At 42.2% G+C, this 18,367-nt stretch overlaps 1 long non-coding RNA gene across 2 annotated transcripts; it reads left to right on the forward strand.

Annotated features, from left to right (window-relative positions):
- Nucleotides 1-7,824: 7,824 nt before the first annotated feature.
- Nucleotides 7,825-18,367, forward strand: LOC121697003. Of its 2 annotated transcripts, none has more exons than XR_006026370.1 (3): nucleotides 7,825-8,956; nucleotides 9,204-9,326; nucleotides 18,170-18,367. It is a non-coding gene; the product is annotated as an uncharacterized LOC121697003 (long non-coding RNA). The 2 variants fall into 2 exon arrangements; XR_006026369.1 differs by lacking the exon at nucleotides 18,170-18,367 and adding an exon at nucleotides 9,423-9,584.

The raw sequence follows: 18,367 nt of genomic DNA on the forward strand, positions 1-18,367 counted from the left end.
ATTGTGAAGTCCTTGTGTAGGGCTACAATTTTAGAAGGGTGCTTGTGCAACAAAACATATGTGTTGGGGACTTTAAAGGTTTATCGAACCCGTAACGCTTTAGGGGTTTGATACAAGCACCGGTGCCCCTGTGTCAAATGTCCCATTTAAACTTTTCAGTGACGTCCGAAGCTTCGTACGTCATCAGTCACGTGACCTTACAACTTTTTGATACGCGCTCCGATACATTGTGCCGAAGCAGATTGCTTCGCGGAAGTGATACCAGCTTCGGTGCCTCGGTGTCAGACTTCCCATCCCTAATTGGCAGAGCCGGGATGCGTGTCGCTCGCTGGTCTGCACGCTTGCTTTGCTTTGATTATGACATTGTGTACCGCCCAGGCTCTCAAAACTACAGCAGACTGCCTTTCTCGCCTTCCTTTACCATCTGCTGACTCCTCTGCTGATGTGGAACCTGAATTAGTGGCTCAGATCTCCTCAACACTACGTGCTCTTCCAGTAGCTGACTTCGAAGTGGCCTGCTCTACATGCACTGAACTGATGACGCTTCGTGAACAGGTTCATCATGGCTGGCCACCCTCCATCAGAGCCGTGAGCCATACTATGATCCCATACTACAAGGTGAGAGATGAGCTCTCCGTCAAAGACAATTTAATTTTCAGAGGCTCAAGACTTCTAGTGCCAATCTCTTTACGTCAGACCTTGATCGCCTTGGCCCACGAGAGTCACCAAGGAATCGTACGGACCAAGCAACGCCTGCGAGACTTATACTGGTGGCCAAAAATGGATTCGGAGGTTCAGATCTGCATAGCCTCCTGCGTTGCCTGCCGCTTTTATTTTAAACGATAAAACTGCCTACACTCACCCTGCCCCCTGCAACCTGTCCAGCTCCCTGAGGGCCCTTGGAAAAAACTTGGCCTTAATATTGTCGGACCATTCGAAACTGCTCCTCCTGCCTGCCACTATGCTATAACGCTAGTGGACTACTACTCCAAGTGGCCTGAGCTTGCCTTCACCCACAGCACGACAACTGCAGAGGTCACAACGTTCCTGATGTCCATATTCAGCCGCCATGGCAACCCAGAGTGCATTGTTACTGACAATGGGCCTCAGTTTACCTCAGCTGAGTTTTCAGAGTTCATGGAGGCACAGAGTATTCGTCATAATCGGACATCAGTGTACTACCCTGCAGCCAATGGTGCTGTTGAACGATTCCATCATTCCCTGAGAAGCTGCCTGCAAACAGCCATCTTGCAGTCACAGCCATGGAAAGAGGCTGTGCAAGCCTGGCTTCAGGTGTACCGTGCAACACCGCACGCTACCACTGCCGCTTCACCCCATGAACTGCTCTATGGGTGTAAAATGTGCACTAGATTGGACATTTTGCCTCTGTCTGACACTGACACGTACACCTGCTGAAGTGCGTGATACAGTGCTAAAGAATCAGGACAAGATGAAACGCTATGCTGATTCAAGGCGTGGCGCACGTGATCCTCCATTTCAGGAGGGCGAGAGAGTGAGGATAAGGATACCCCGTCCAACTCCCAAAGCTCACCCCAGATTTTCCCCACCTGTACAAGTGGAAAGACGAGTGGGTCCAAACACATTCCTTCTGAGCGATTGGAAAAAAGTGGAATGCAACTCACCTGGCCCACCTTCCACTTGGAACTGATGATACACATGTAAATGACACTACCACACTCACAGACCTCTGCACACACTTCTCCAAACCCTGCACGAATCCGAGTCAAGCCTAAGTGGCATCAGGACTATGTTGCTCATTGACCTGTTTCAATTGATGTTCTGTGAGAAATGCGATTCAATCTACCTGTTGATGAGATTGCTATTTTATGTTATAGGCTCATGCATTTACTAAACATGTCACTGTAGTTAACAGTAAACCAGATTTTGTGTAGTTGATTATTAGAAGGAATGATTTGCTAATACTTTTAGTTTTGCTCTCCTATAGTGGATCAGAGTTACCACTTATTTCAGTGCTGAAGTAAGCCAGAGTATTCTTTTACAGGAAGAGATGTTGTGTTCTGTAATACTTTACAGCTTTATTATTCCGCCACTAGGAGGCACTGTTACAGAATGTATGCTTGTGCAGTCACATTCTATGTTAGAAGTAGAATGTATGAGTTGGATACAGCATGCGTTTGCTACTGCTTAAAGTTGTCAGTAAAAGCTATTTGCTATTTATTTGCCGTTATTCTGAAGCTCCAATGCACAATATACTGCCATCCAGGCAATGTCTTTTCCAGAGACGACCTTGAATATTTCTGGAAAACAATGCCAAAATGAATTCTGCATATTTAAATAGTATTTCTCCATAGAGGAATAGAGGAGTCCAGGTGCTAAGATGGCCTGTATGCAGTCCAGATTTGTCAAATTAGGTGCATGATGAAATGAAAAGCATGACTAAGAATACCCCATACTGTTGAGCAACTGAAATCCTATATTGTGGAGTAATGGGACAACATTCTCAAAACTGTAGCAAATGGTCTCCTCAGTTCCTAAACATTTACAGAATTGTGTTAAATGAAGAGGTGAAGCAGCACAGTGGTAAACATGCTCCCGTCCCAACTTTTTTTGAAACATGTTGCTGGCATCAAATTCAAAATTAACTTTTCATGAAATAATCCAAATTTTCATTTTCAACATTTGATATGTTGTCTATGTCCTTTATGCTGCTAAATATGGGTTTTACGAGACTTGTATATTATGACATTCTGTTTTTATTTGCATTTTACACAACGTCCCAACTTTTCTGTTTTGGGGTTGTACATCATAGAGTCTGATTTGAGTGTGAAGTGCTCAAAAGGTCTGAAAAAGGTCAGTAAAATTGGAAAAAGCCACTGAGAATGATAATTCACCCCAAAATACGATGAAACCAATATATTACCCTGGAATGGAACCACAGTACAGTTATATACACCTGGTGCATTCTTTGTCATATACCAAGGTGCACAAGGGGGCGCCATCACCATAAGGGAGGGAACAACGCTGATCTGACTTTGGTCACAGTGCCTAAAAGTGGCTAGATGGGCTCTCTGCAGAGCCCATCTATGGAGAGCCTTGGCACTTCCTATTAGGCCCATTGTATCGATCTTGGATGAAGTTCCATTAGAATTCCACTGGAGGTGATCGCGGACAAGCGCAGATTGAATGGGAGTCTATGGAGCTAGACGGCTAAATGTATCTCTTTCTTCTGCTTGTTGTTGAATCAACATAGATTTTATTGTTGATTCCGGAAGTTCAATATAGATTATAGTCCAAAAGTCGAATGAATGAGTACTTATGTCCTCTGGAAATTCACAATTTCGTCGCCGTTTAAAAAAAAAAAAAGAAAAACATAGTCCAGTCCATACAACTTCATTTCAATTTCAAAAGAAATACTGAACTAAATTGTGAATTTCCAGAGCACACTTGGCAATCGACTCCTACGGACTTTCCCCTAAAGATGGCAGCAAAGATGGCAACATTTCCGGAAAGGTACTGGCTTGATGAAATTCATTCTGGACTCTCTATCCGACCACATAAAGACCTCGGGATACTTCGGTTTGGCTTTAGGGACCCTCTACTCACTACCACGTAAGTGCAATGTTGTTTGGAACTGTAGAAGAGGTATAAAAATAGCGTTTTGTAGCGGCGAAATAATATGCCCTTCTCACTTCCACGCTAACGAGCTTTGACTAAAAACGGTAACATCGAACTTTCTCAAAACACATCCGAATGACATGATTTGGATGCCAACTCAACGTATGTACTCCCAATCATCCGTAAATCGATCTAAAGTGCATTTTACTCCGGATAATTCCTTTAAGTAGTACTCGAGACCGGTCTCGAGACCAATTTCTGCTTTCTCGGTCTCGTCTTGGACTCGTTCCTTCAAAGACTCGGTCTTGACTTGGTCTCGGACCACAGTGGGAGGAGAAGGACTCGTAATTTCAGACCGAGTCCTTGAGACCAACGCATTTTTTATGTTCATATAAAAAAAACACATAACAACAATAATAATAAAATGCAATGTTGACCGGCATTATTTGAAAATGACATCCCATGGTGCAATGCAAAGATACTGCCGTCAGAGCCGTTTATTTATCTCTATGGCTCTGCTGCCGTGAGTGTCTGTAGCATAGTCCATATTAAGACGTTAAGACTGCTCCTCTAAACAATTCCCAATCTAGCTTAGTCTGTAGGCCTAATGGTTGATTATTAACTGGGGTGATATTAAATTATGAATATGAAAACTGACATTTTTTTATGGTCTTGGTCTCGACTCGGACTTGCTTCCTCAAAGACTCGGTCTTGACTCGGACTCGACTGTATTTGAAAACCAACAGACTGGGTCTCGACCCTTCAAAGACTCGGTCTTGACTCGGACTCGGCATAGGCGGTCTCGTCCCCATCACTACCTTTAAGATTATCCCGCCCCTCGGACTGAGCACTGCGGACGGTGAGTGCCTAGACCCTACATTTTAATGTGGGTCTGGCTCGTCAGGCTAGAGCAGTGGTTCTCAACCTTTTTTCAGTGATGTACCCCCTGTGAAATATTTTTTCAGCCAAGTACCCCCTAACCAGCGCAAAGCATTTTTAATTGAGAAAAAAAGACTTAAAACAGAGCGCTGTGACATCAGTGTCTAATTTATTAAACTTTGGAACCACGATCGTTTGAGTTTTGACAGTGATTGACAGGTGATGGCGGGTGGCATGTGACAGGTTGGGTCGAACCATCCTAGTATAGGGGGGACTCTGGGTTTTTAGGATAAAGAAATTGAATAGTCCTGAAATAGTACTGAAATATAAAATTAATTTTATGAACTTATATTTTCCTGACATATTTATTAAATAATTGTTTTTAAAGTATTTTTGCATGGATTCTACTTTTTAAATCTATGTATATTTTAACCCTAAGCTGTTTTAGGGCATTTTCACTACCTTTATTCATAAGGATTTATTCTGGCCATTGTAAATGCCACACACACATTATATATGTTGTTTTTTTAAGCAGAATCATTTCTGCCATCTGCCATCATTTCATGTATTAGTACTAGCATTGGTTTTGTTTTGATTTTTAAAGAATTAAAATATAAAAAGCGTATTATAAAAATTCTTATATTTTGATATGTATCTCACCACAGCAAGCTCATAGCTCTACATGCATTTCATGTGTGTGTAGGGCAGACTGTATCATTTAACCTGACCCTAGCCAGATGAATTTTTCTCCGCCTAGCTCCACTCATCCATCTGGAACCGATACATTGAAGTGTTGCTTCAGAAGGCTGGGCCTAATCAAAAAATGCTTGCATATGATTGAATAAGCCACTTGTCCGTCATCTATTGACGTGCTACTTCAACCACTCACATCGAAGCCAACCCGTGACGCTAATAACAGTCTCACAGTCGCTTCTACGCTATGTCACATCTATGAAACTCCCGCCCTGCGTCCTGATTGGCTGTACCATAAAATCGGTTGCAGAAATCACTCTCAATGGACGAGGTCCCAGATGGATGTGAGTGAAGCTAGGCGGAGCTAAGCGGAACGAAATTCATCTGGCTAGGGTGAGGTTATGTATCATTGCCATGGTGGAGGAATTCTCTGGGGCTGAGCAATTTACAGACATATGTGGTGTGTGCCTTACAGAAATAAATGCCATTTTTTTATTTAGTGATTTAATGACCTTTCTGCGCTCCATATCTGTGACACGAACTGATCTGACCTGACTTGACCCGAGTTTACGTGTTATAGCCTGTGTGTGCCTATGGTGTCAGCACTCATAATTCTCTACAACTTTTTACTGCATTGCCATGAACAAAGTAAAGGCAAAAAAGGTGTTTCTTTGCCGAACAAATTGGGATGCAATATGAGCCTTGAATTGGATGCCATGTAGGAATTTGGTAGGATCTCAAAACCGGATTATGAACATTCTTTGCCATAGAGAAACACACAATAGCGTTGGATTATAAACATGCTTTGCTACAAAAACAGACAAAAACGTGAGGTAAGTCGAGCTATATGAAGTTATTATTTTGCTGTCACTTTGTCTGTTTTATAATCCAGAAGGACTTGTACTTGGTATCAAATGATAGCTCCGTGTCTCTTTCATCTGACATGCGTGGCATATCTATCCGATCACAAGTCCGCGAGTAATTCAAACGAGAGTAATGGGTGTGCAGCATTGGTTTTTGTACATGGCGACGTTATTATTATGACCGCCGCACAGCGAAGCTGTGGTCATATAGGTTTAGGATAGGATTATGATTTTTTTTTTTTTTTTTTTTTTTTCTTTTTCGCATGCCCAAATTTCCGTCAATGATTTCCGGGACACTGAAAGACCGGGGTACACGAAACTTGGTGGGCATGTAACCCCACATGGATAGCATGGAACCATCGTTTTTTGATCTGTAGCCCCCCTGCTGGACTGGACCCCCCGAAAGGAGGGTAGGGCAGACACAGTTTTCTGTAAATATATCTCGAAAACCGTAGGGTTTAGGAGGACCATTTTTTTTTTTTTGTATGTTGATCTCAAGGGGCCATGTCAACCCATTCCATAACCACTCATTTCATGTATAGCGCCACCTAGTTAAACACAAAAAAGTAAAAATGAGGTGTTGTAATTGAAGGTATCTGTGACCTAACATAGTCAAAACTGCACGAAATTAGATGTGTAGGATCATTATGACACCCTCTGTATGCACGCCAAGTTTAGTGGAATTCCGTTCATGGGTGGGCCACACAATAAATTAATTTATGTTACTATACACCAACTGGCCTGTAGGTGGCCGGAGACAGTTTTCTGTGAATATCTCGAGAACCGTAGGGCCTAGGAGGTCCACCTTTTTTATGTATGTTGGTCTTAAGGGGGCATGTCAACCCATCCCATTACCACTTATTTCATGTATAGCGCCACCTAGTTAAAAATTAAAAAGCAAAAAATTAGGTGTTTTCATCACAATATCTCTGGCTGACAAGGTCAAAACTGCACAAAATTAAAAGTGTAGTTTACAATAAAATAATTTATGTGTACATTTAGTGACGTACACCAACAAGGATTCCCGGGACACTGAAAGACCGGGGTACACAAAACTTGGTGGGCATATACCCCCACATGGATAGCATGGAACTGTCATTTTTCGTTTTGATCTGTAGCCCCTCCGCTGGACTGGACCCCCCGAAAGGAGGGTAGGGCAGACACAGTTCTCTGTGAATATCTTGAGAACTGTAGGGCCTAGGATGACCATTTTTTTCCGTATGTTTGCCTCCAGGGGTCATCTTAACCCATTTCATGTGCACACATGTGCACAAACAGATACACACACACACACACACACACACACACACACACACACACACACACATTCACAGTAATCATACGTATGACACATACTCACACAGTAGACATATGTACGCTTGCATGCACAGGCACATACGCAGGCACACACACACACACACACACACACACACACACACACACATAACATAAACATAACACAAACAATCAAGAATTTCTCAGAATTATGAACAGGCAAGATGGAGGTGGGGTTGTATAAAATGAATTTTACATGTGAAATCTATGAACTAATCATGTTTTGGTACTTGTTGTCTAGCAGATACCAGTGAGAATTGAGTGTGGATAATGCAATTTAGTGAGACAGTTAGAATCATATAGGCCTTTCAGCGTGATTTCTTTTTGTGGAAAAAATGTGCTGGACTGGGCGGCGGTCATATTTTGTACCGCTCTGCGGTACATCTAGTTATTTAAGACCCAATCATGTTTTTAAATGTTTTTGTTTGTTTTTCAGGCAGCAATGGATAATAATGTGGAGAGTGAAGGGGAGGAGAGTGACAGTGAGGACAGCAGCAGTGATGATGAGGAAGATATAGCCAAACTACCTCCAAGTGACACCAACAGTCACACTGTTCCCAAACCATCCCACATCACTGGGAACATGGACGACCAGCGCCTCACGTATTTACAGAATATGGTACTGACCACTGAGAGGAAACTGGAACTGGTGAGAGAACATAAGAAAGATGCAAAGGCATCTTGCAAAAAAAACACAGACCAGCTGGGATGGGAGTGAGGTGGAGAGTCTTCCAACAAAGAAAGAAGTTCCTAGCGCCAGACCTGAAAAGATGGATAAAGGAAGAGCTGAGAGGGCAATACAATGTCATGTATAAAGACTGGAAGAGGCTCAAACAACAGCTGAAAGAAGAGAAAGCTGATCTGAGAGAATGCTTGTACATGTACAAAAAGGACCTGAAAGAGGAAGAAAAGAAGGAAGAACAGAGGCAGAGGGCTCTCGAGAAAAAACTCCGGAAAAAGCAAAGGAAGAAAAACTCCAGCAGAAAAAGTTACAAAGGGAAGAGGAGAAAAAGCGTCAGAAGAGGCTCGCGCAGGAGAAAGAAGAGAAAAAAGCAGAGATTGCGAGAGCACGTATGGAAGAGAAAAGGAAGGAACAACTGCAGAAGGAGGAAGAGAAGAAGTTAAAGAGACAGCGTGAATTTGAAGAGAGTATGCACAAAAATAACAGGAGAATTGACAGATAGAATGAGCAGAATATGACAGAATGTGCTCCTGGATAAGAAGACATAAGCGGCAAATGAGGGTAGACCTGTACTGGTAGCAGTGGGAAAAGGAAAGGGGGGACTCTTTGGAAAGGAAATAGAGAAAGGAGAAGAAGCCGCGCAAAGTTGAGGTGCTGCACAAGCAGCAGGTCCTAAAGACTAGCACAAAAAAAACAAAAAAACAATTATAGGAAATAATGCTTTTGAATGTCGTACTTAGTGGTGTGAAAAAAGGCAAAGAGAAGCAACACAAGGGAGTTCCCAGGGGGGAGGAGAGAGGGCAGGGCCTCTTCACAGTAATGGCTGCCATCAAAGAGACAAGAACAGCTGTCATCGAAGCTCCTTTAATGTGGTTTGTATGAGAAGTGTCGGTACAGTGTAACCAAGGTAAGCAAGATGCAGGGCCTATACTACATTTTATGTTGCATCTGAAGCAGCCATCTGAACAGGGAATGATATAACATTTGTATCACCTGGGGCAACATCATAACCGACAAGATTACGTTCCTATAATGCCAGCCAGGAGCCAGACTGTGACTAACTATGGCAATGCTAATCACTGGATTGGCTTCTGTCTGAAAAACAAAACACTACACAAAGTAGACTTTTATTCTCTTGCATTCTCTCCATGTAGGTTCACTCGATATGTGTCCCGACTACACAACCATGAGTATCATACAACATGGCATGGCAGCCAGGGAGAGACTGCAGTGGAGGCAGATCTCTCAGCCCCAGCGGGAACTCTCTCAACTAAAAGGTAGCAAGTGTAAAGATGAAGTGAATGTGATGAGCGTTCATTATGACATTATAGGTGCTGTAAAGCTAGTTAAGAACCTGACTTTTCCTGTTTCAGCTCCTCTCGAACATCGCTCCATCCATCTGCTGTCCCAGCGCCAGCCCAAGGAGGATGGGTTCCCCCAACAGCCTGGGTCCTCCCAAGGTTTCTTCCAGCTGGGAGTTTTTCCTTGCCACCGTCGCCTACGGCTTGTTTTTGGGGGCATGAGGACAGCGTTCATTTCTATTTTTATAGAACATAATCATAATAAAAGAAAAATATTCAAAAACGTTGAACTTCTCTGCTGTTTTTGTCCCGGATTTGTCATAATGAGGTAAAAACAGTTTGGTCTGTGTGATTTGAATGTGTGATAGCCAAATGTATCTAATCCCCTGGATTTGGAAATGGGTACCCTGTGACTACAGTGGTGGCAGTTGTGGGTGAAGTCAGTAGTTCTGTGTACAGGGATGTAGTGGAGACTGACTTTACTGGTATCATCAGAGGCCAGGAGAAGCTCCCATAAGGGTGTGGACTGTAGGGAAATAAACATTCTAATATAAGGAATATCTGGGGTCATTGAATTCAACTTATACCATGGTCTAGGTTGAAAAGGGTATCGTTTAAAAAGTGATATACTACACCTATAAAAAGACGTTCCATTCGAATTGCCTGATGACAGTTCTAAATCACTGTGCTGGCTCAAAAGCTAGTTGGTAACCAAGGCAGCATTATCAACAATCAACTTATCAACATTCCACAGCGTTGCGATAAACGGCTGAAAAAACTAACGATTTTAACTCTAAAACTTATTTAGTATTAATAATTGATTTCATATTTATTTATTTCGTAAGTGACCATGGTATAAACGGGATAATGCCCTTCGATGCACGTCCATTATCAGAAATAAATGGACTTCATGGAAGCAACCGTCCTCCGCTTCGCGTCGCTTCCGTGTCGTCCATTTATTTCTGATAATGGACACCTCGTCAGGCATTATCCCTTACATAGAATTTTAGAACCTTGAATTGTTGCAGAATGGAATCTTATGTTAAAATGTTCAAAAACCCACACCCAGAGCCCTAGAGAGAGGCTCTGCCCACACCTTGCCGCGTTGTTTCAACAACATCCATGCACTGTTGTGGGATAATATGTTTGTCATTGAATGTTTAGTATACCTTACATACATGTAGTAAATTCTAATTACCATCCTCTTACTCTGACCCTTGTATCATCTGAAACCCCTATGTTGGAATGTTTTGACTTAGGAAACCTAAGATAACCCATGTGTCACCAAACTAGGGGTGACCCTCAGGATGAGGGGTGGGAAACATTTATTATCTCTGTTAAAAAACCAGATGGTTAGGTGATCACTGGTGGGTGACAACTTATGATTTCCGTGGGTGTGTGTTAAGGGTATAAGAGTTGGCTTCACCCACAGATGTGTGGGCTTGTTACTTTGACATTTCATGTGGGTAACATGCTCCCGGCGTCGTGAATAAAGCTGCAGTCTCACACCAGTTGTCTTGGATTAATTTTGACCACACTGTCAAATACTGTACTTCACCTCCCAGCTGCCATTTGCTTTGGACTAACCACAATTGTTACGTCATGTATGGTGGATCCATGAACGAATAAATTGTCAAGTAAAAAAGTAAATGATTTTCCATTCATAGCCATTCCATTCACAGTTTCTGATTGACCACCTTAGGACAGGCTAAGGCCAGCTGTTGCTGTCCGCGGTGCTGAAACATGGTGTCTATTGATCAGGAGTGCCCAAATTCTTCCTTATAAAGGGCCAGAAGTTAATCTGGAGGGCCACGGGCCATAAATAAGTGTTTATGTTATGTCACTTCACATTAAATTGAAATGCATCACTTTTTTTATCAGAATACCACTGCCTTAGGCAGCGCACCATGGTGACCAAGGCTACTCACTCATGTCATGGGCCTGGTGATCTCTGCTGTCAGGAGCTCCACAGCGCCCCCCTATTGCCACATGTAAAACTGTGGCCAGATCATGAACTGCAGCTAACCCTTAAAGAAGCCCTATGCAGGTCTGGTTATTCCTTCGCTGTTTCTGGGTTTTCGCATTTTTCACGACATAGCTCCCCCTGCAGATTCGGTAGCAAGTGACTGCTACGCTAAACCCCCACTAGCTAGCGAGCTAGCCATCAAGAAACCAAGCTAAACACATACAGGGCTCACAATAAAACAGTCTAGCACAGTGGTTTTCAAAGTGGGGGCCGGGGCCCCCTGGGGGGCCGCGAGGGGGTGCAAGGGGGGCCTCAGCAAGTTTGAAGGAAAAATAAAAGCAACAAATAAATACATTTGAAAAATGTAAAATATACCTATAACTATGAGGGTTGTTATACAATGCCATTATAATAATTTGTTGCATATCTGAACATTATATTTTCCATGATAATGACTGGGAATAATAGCAGTGTTATAGGTCTCATATAGCAGAAAGCCCCAAATGCAATTTTTACACACTGTATGCTCCATCATGAAGTGCTTGTGGTTGAAATAATTATTAGAATTAGCTTAATGTATTTTTACCATCAAGGGGGTCCTTGGCCAGAACCTAGTGGTATTTGGGGGGCCTTCTCGTGGAAAAGTTTGGGAACCCCTGGTCTAGCAAACACATTGTTCAAGAGACTATCAAACCACATTACAAAAAACGAAGTTCACCCAAGGGTAGGCTACTTACAATTTCAACAGCAACAAAGCCAAGTCGGAGTCCGTTTTGCAGTCTTCTTAGAAACTACAATCTGACTACATTTTCGAGGCGCGATTGGATACTTCCGCCGAGTCACATCCGGATTTGTTCGGACCACGACCAGTTGCATATTCGGTTTTTCCGCGGAGAAGCACTAGGGGGAGACGAAGCACCCACAAAACGACCCAAAAAGTGTTGTAGAACCATCAGAACGACTCTCAACCTGCATAATTAAGGTAATTTTTGCTAAAATTGTTGCATAGGGCTTCTTTAAAAAGCTGTTGGGACAGAAATTCCCAGCGGCTGATATACGTTTAGGACTAACAAGGCTGGCCAAAACAAATGAAGTGCATGCCCCAAATGAGGCTCCCCTGCTGTAGATATAGTGGAAGAGTATCTGGACATAATCTTCAATAACTTTCATTTAGAGGCTGCTGCCCATTCAAACAAAACAAAGAAATTCAAATGCATCCCATTTTTGTCAGTACATCACTCTCTCCGACAGTGCACCATGGTGACCCCGACTACTCACTCATGTCATAGGCCTGGTGATCTCTGCTGTCAGGAGCTCCACAGCGCCCCCCTTATTGCCACATGTAAAATTGTGGTCAGATCATGAACTGCAGCTAACCCTTAAAAAACACTGTTTATATTAAGTATTCCTTGTGTTCGGCAGCTGGGACTTCCACAAGTATGTATGGCATGTATCCCATCTCCATGCTAACATTTGACTGGATGGGCGATATGTTTTTTGTGTGTATCTAGATTGAACACATTCCTAAGTTGGTTGTATAAATCAGCTCAATAAAAATTGTTGTCAAAAACCTAGAAATTTAAAATTCTTCTTGACCTGTAATGTAAGCCTGAATAGATGATAAATAAACAGTGTCCATCAATTAAACTGCAGTTTACACACTTACTCTATTTCTGAGTCTTTCTATATTTGATTATGTCTGGGATTTCAGAACACTTATACAAGGAGGGCTTGTCTAGAGGCAACATCTTTAGATAAATTTTACGCCTCTAACATTTTCACAATCAAAATCACTTGTTGCACATGTATAGGCACTGTGTAATCCTCAAGTCTGGTAAAAGATTGAGTTTAGCGGCTTTTAGGCCTAGACCCTTCCATGCTCATGATGCAACATGTTGATTGGGAGGAACAGTGTGTGGCTCAGTCCATATTAGATACAATAAGATACATTCAAATAAAAAGAGAGATTTTGGGGATTTTGAGATTGTGGGTGGAGCGTCCTCCACTAATGTACAACTGAAGCCCAGAGGTCATGATTGATGAGCGGCTGGTGCCAATTACAGGCTGCCGTCCATTCAAACAAACCACACACTGGAGGGCAGGAGACACGTCTACAATTCACAATATCGTCTGTGACAAGTTTTCTTTTTTTACTTCATATGCCCTGGGAGAGGAGCTATGAAGAGGAAGTTCACTATGGTGGGGAGGGACAGTGCATGTGTGTGTGTGTGTGTGTGTGTGAGAGAGAGAGAGAGAGAGAAATTGCTATTTATTTATTGATTAATTACTTACTTGTTTAAGCCAGTATGAAATAGGCCTATGCAATCATTTGGAAAACATCCACAAACGGTCAAATACTCCACCTCCATCTGCTTTGGCGTAACCACAATTGTTACGTCATGTACGGTGGTGGTTGCAACAAATAAACTGTCAAGCAAAAAAGTAAACAGTTTTCCATTCATAGCCATTCCATTCACAGTTTCTGACTGACCACCTTAGGACAGGCCAAGGCCAGCTGTCGCTGTCCGCGGTGCTGAAACATGGTGTCTATTGATCAGGGGCAAGTACTGAATCTAGGACAGTGGACCATAAATAAGCGACCATGTTGTTACTTTATATTAAATTGAAATGCATCATATTTTTGTAAATATATCACTGCCTCAGACAACGCATCATGGTGACCCTGGATACTCACTCGTGTCATGGGCCTGGTGATCTCTGCTGTCAGGAGCTCCACAGCGCCCCCCTATTGCCACATGTAAAACTGTGGTCAGATAATGAACTGCAGCTAACCCTTAAAAAGCTGTTGGGGCAGACATTCCCAGTGGCTGACATGCGTTTAGGACTAACGAGTCTGACCAAAACAAAGGGAGCGCAGGTCCCAAATGAGGCTCCCCTGCTGTAGAGATAGTGGAAGAGTATCTGAGCATAATCTTATATAACTTTCTGAAATTCGCTTCCAATACAGAGGAAATCCTCAGGAAATATCAGCAGTGACAGAGCCTCTTAGGGCCTTACCATTTAGGGTCAGTATAAACATACTTACATGTTTTATGATTCCTTTATTGAGGGCACCATTACAGTCTCCCTTACCTGCTCTTTCCATTCTATCAGTATCAGCCTTTCAAATTACTGTAAAAATGTTTACAAAATGCAGCTAAAGTCAGCTCTAAGATCATTGGCCTTCCAAACCCTCCCGTGAGCAGCAGATGATCAGGCTAGCTGGCAGGATTCTATATGACCCCTCGCATGTGCTGCTCTCTGTCTTTGAGTGGCTTCCCACTGGATGACGGCTCTATAGCCCATGTTGCAGTACACAGAGGAGGTAGGCAACCTTTGTTACGGTTGTCCAACTTCGCACCTCTCAACTACCCCTGACCATCCGCCTGCTACTGTTATCTGCACCTTCCCTCACACACTCTCCTTCTGGTCCCACCACCTTACCCAGCACCCAGTGACTGTTACTGGCCTCTCTACTGAACTGGTATCATATCCTTCTTACCCAGCACAACACATACTAGGGACTGTTACTGGCCTCCCTACTGAACTGGTATCCTATCTTATCCAGCATACTTGTCTGCCATGGCGTCATAATTTTGGTTTATTTCACTGGTATGGTTTTTGATATTCATGAGTATTCCTTCTGTGTTTTTTGCATCTCATTTCACTTTTATCATGCTCAATGAATATGTATGTATTTAATACTGCAGGCACAGATGCACTTTACAGCATATTTATATTTTTACAGCATATTTATACATTTACATATAATTATATTTATATTCATATCTGTGTGCCATGTTTATACTTCTCTATGGGACTTTGCAAATTGCCCCTCATGGACAAATAAAGTGTTATGAATCCAATTGAATATCCTCCAGCCAAAGTGTATAATGGCTTCCATCATGCTGACTGGATATGTATGTATTGATTTACATTTACATTATTAGAATAAGCAGAATGTGCTTCTGACTTTTATCAACATGTTAAATCACACAAGCAGTCTGGACAGGGTCAAATGCCTCTCTCCTTCTTCCTTGCTGATTTCACAAGATAGCACATTCCAACATGATGTCCTGCCAGGGTTTCAAACACTGGAGGGTGAGAGCCCCTAGTGGTTTGATACGGTACTGATGGGAGAGCACCAAGAGCTGAGAAACCTGAACACATGAGCAAAAATATGAGCAAATATATGAGTTTTATATATTATATAAAATATGAACCCACAATGTATATGTCCACTGAAGAAGAGCTTTCAGCCTTCTGACTTATGGAGCTAAAGACTGCACAAGACACCTGCTTCAAACTTTTTTTCATATGCTCAATAATGCCAACATTGCATTTATATTATTAGAATGAACTAAATGGCAGGTATTTTGGCTTGCCAGTAGGTTGGATAAACTCAATTTACTACACAATAATGTAGGCTAGGAATATATCTTTTATATGTCATGCGTGCAGTTGTTGAATTGCACATAACATGTCTGCATATTTATTTAGTCTTCTTTCTCTCGACTCTAGGCTAGCGCATGCATTATCATGGCCCTATAATTGTGCAAACTATATTTTTTTCAAAACTATTTTCAAGCTCATGTTGATCATGTTTACGGTTATTGACTGAGACTGTTTTGCTTTGGCAGGAGCAACAGCTCCTGTTTACACACCGTATGCCACCTGCACCCCCCTCCAACAAGCACAAATCTTTGGTAGGTGCAGTGACTTCCTGACCACAAGGATGCGTCTGTGTGACTTCAATGATGAGGGTGCACAGGGGGTGGGCTGACTGTAGAGACTCTCTCTCTGCTCTCTCTCTCTCTCTCTCTGCTCACTACCAGTTTGACATATATGGAGCGCAGTCTTAACAGCGTCTTCTGATTTGCCACTGAAGTGTTTTTGATGATTTCCTATCACTCTGCTAATATGGTCACATCAAGTGTGATTGGCGGCTCAGGGATACGCATAGGGTCTAGGTGGGGAGAGGAGGGCACAGTTGTGTCAGTGAGTCTGGGAGAGCAGAGGTGAGGGTTGTGCTGTCTGCTGAGCCCCAAACTCAGAGCTTCTGCTGGGGAAGATGAAGATGGAGGGCTGCCTGTGGATCGTTCTATTGGCCTCTTTGGCTCTGACCAACCAACAAGGTAGGATATGATTTATTCCACAAAATCAAATGAATATTTTCAGCAAAATATGATCAGATTTCTTAATTTATGTAGTCAGTCTCTTATGGTTATTAAGGTTTGAAGTCTGAAATCTAAACAGCATTCTGTCACAGTGGTGTACTTGCCTATGGCATGCTTGCATACATTTTTAGTACTAATGTCTATCAGCAAATTCTAGATATTAGTAATATGTAGAGCGACTTGTGATTGTAGGTTTCAGTAGTTATGCCAATGCTTTAGGAATGTTAGTTGTTTTTATTGAGAATTGCAGTTCCTCTACAGTATGGAGTTTACACTGAGCTTTTAAATAATGATGTAGAATTTTAGGCAAACATACCATATATTGCTTATTTTTATGAAGAATATTAATTTCTGCTGCTTTATGTGTGGATGTGTATTTGAGTAATTGCATTGTCCCCAATAACACTTGGTGGCTATAGAAGTAAAGTGAATTCAGCAGCTATGTGTTGTGTGGTATTAAGCCATGAGTGAACTGTTATGTTGTGTGTAATACCTTCCATTCTTGGGTCAGATTTGAATGTTGTTCCAGCAATTGTTCATATCCATTGCGGAGCACGTGGTGGTATGTGGCCATTTTATAGCCATTTGGTAGGAGGCCATTTAGTGATGCTTTAGGTGTGTTTCAGTAACATTCAGTGACTTAGGTGCTTATTTTGGTACGTGGCTGTTGTGCCTCGGTCTTATTTGTGTTGGTTACTTCGTTGCTGTTTGAATTGAATGATATCAAATTGGTTTGTTTCCTCTGATCACCTCATATGGCCCCTTGTGTGACATGGGCTTGGAGCTCTCTCTTGAGATCACCATCCTCTCCTCTGTATCATGATTTCTTTTTCTCTCTTGGTATAATTCTTTCTTTTGTGTGGGTGCTCATCATCACATCTCTCGGTTTTTAAATAATTATTTATAGATATAACTACTATATACACTATCTATAGATATACATACATTACTGTATTAACATGTAATAATCATGCAGAATAAACTTGCACTTGAACATAAGAAAATATTCTCATGTTCAAGTGCTTGGGTCTTAAGGATAATTCTATAAGTATATATACTCTTTTGATCCCGTGAGGGAAATTTGGTCTCTGCATTTATCCCAATCCGTGAATTAGTGAAACACACTCAGCACATATGTGGCCCTTGATGGAGAAGAAACTTCTTTCTGCACATATTATAGTATGGCTCCATAATAGCACAGTCTAGGTGCTAAAATGGCCTGTCTGCGGTCAGACCTGTCAGATTGGGTGCATCATGGAATGAAAAGCATAGTTAAGAAGACCCAGGTCTGTTGGGCAATTGAAATGCTATATCAGGCAAAAATGGGAAACTTTTAATTATCAAAACTCTAGCAGCTGGTCTCCTCAGGTCCCAAACATTTACAGAATGTTGTTGAAGTAGGAGGTGGAGCAACACAGTGGCAAACATGCCCATGTGCCAACTTTTTTGAGAGGTGTTGCTGGCATCAAATTCTGAATGAACATATATTTTCCAAAAAACAATACAATTCCTTGGTTTCAACAACTGATATATTGTCTTTGGACCATTGCCAATTAAATACAGGGAATGCTATGATTTGTAAATCATAGCATTCTGTTTTTATTCACATTTTACACAGCGTCCCAACTTTTTTGGAATTGGGGTTGTATTTATCTCTTTGTCTCTGTCTTCTTTAGGTACTGTGAGGTTGGTAAATGGAGGCAGTCGATGCTCTGGGAGAGTGGAGGTTTATCATGCAGGAGAGTGGGGCACCGTGTATGGGTATTTGTGGGATATGCCTGATGCTGCAGTGGTGTGTAGAGAGCTGGACTGTGGTGATGCTGTAAAAGCTCTGGGTGGAGCTCACTTTGGAAAGGGATCAGGGAAAATCTGGA

The sequence above is a fragment of the Alosa sapidissima genome, chromosome 22 (genome assembly GCF_018492685.1).
Source record: "Alosa sapidissima isolate fAloSap1 chromosome 22, fAloSap1.pri, whole genome shotgun sequence".
Lineage (NCBI taxonomy): Eukaryota > Metazoa > Chordata > Actinopteri > Clupeiformes > Clupeidae > Alosa > Alosa sapidissima.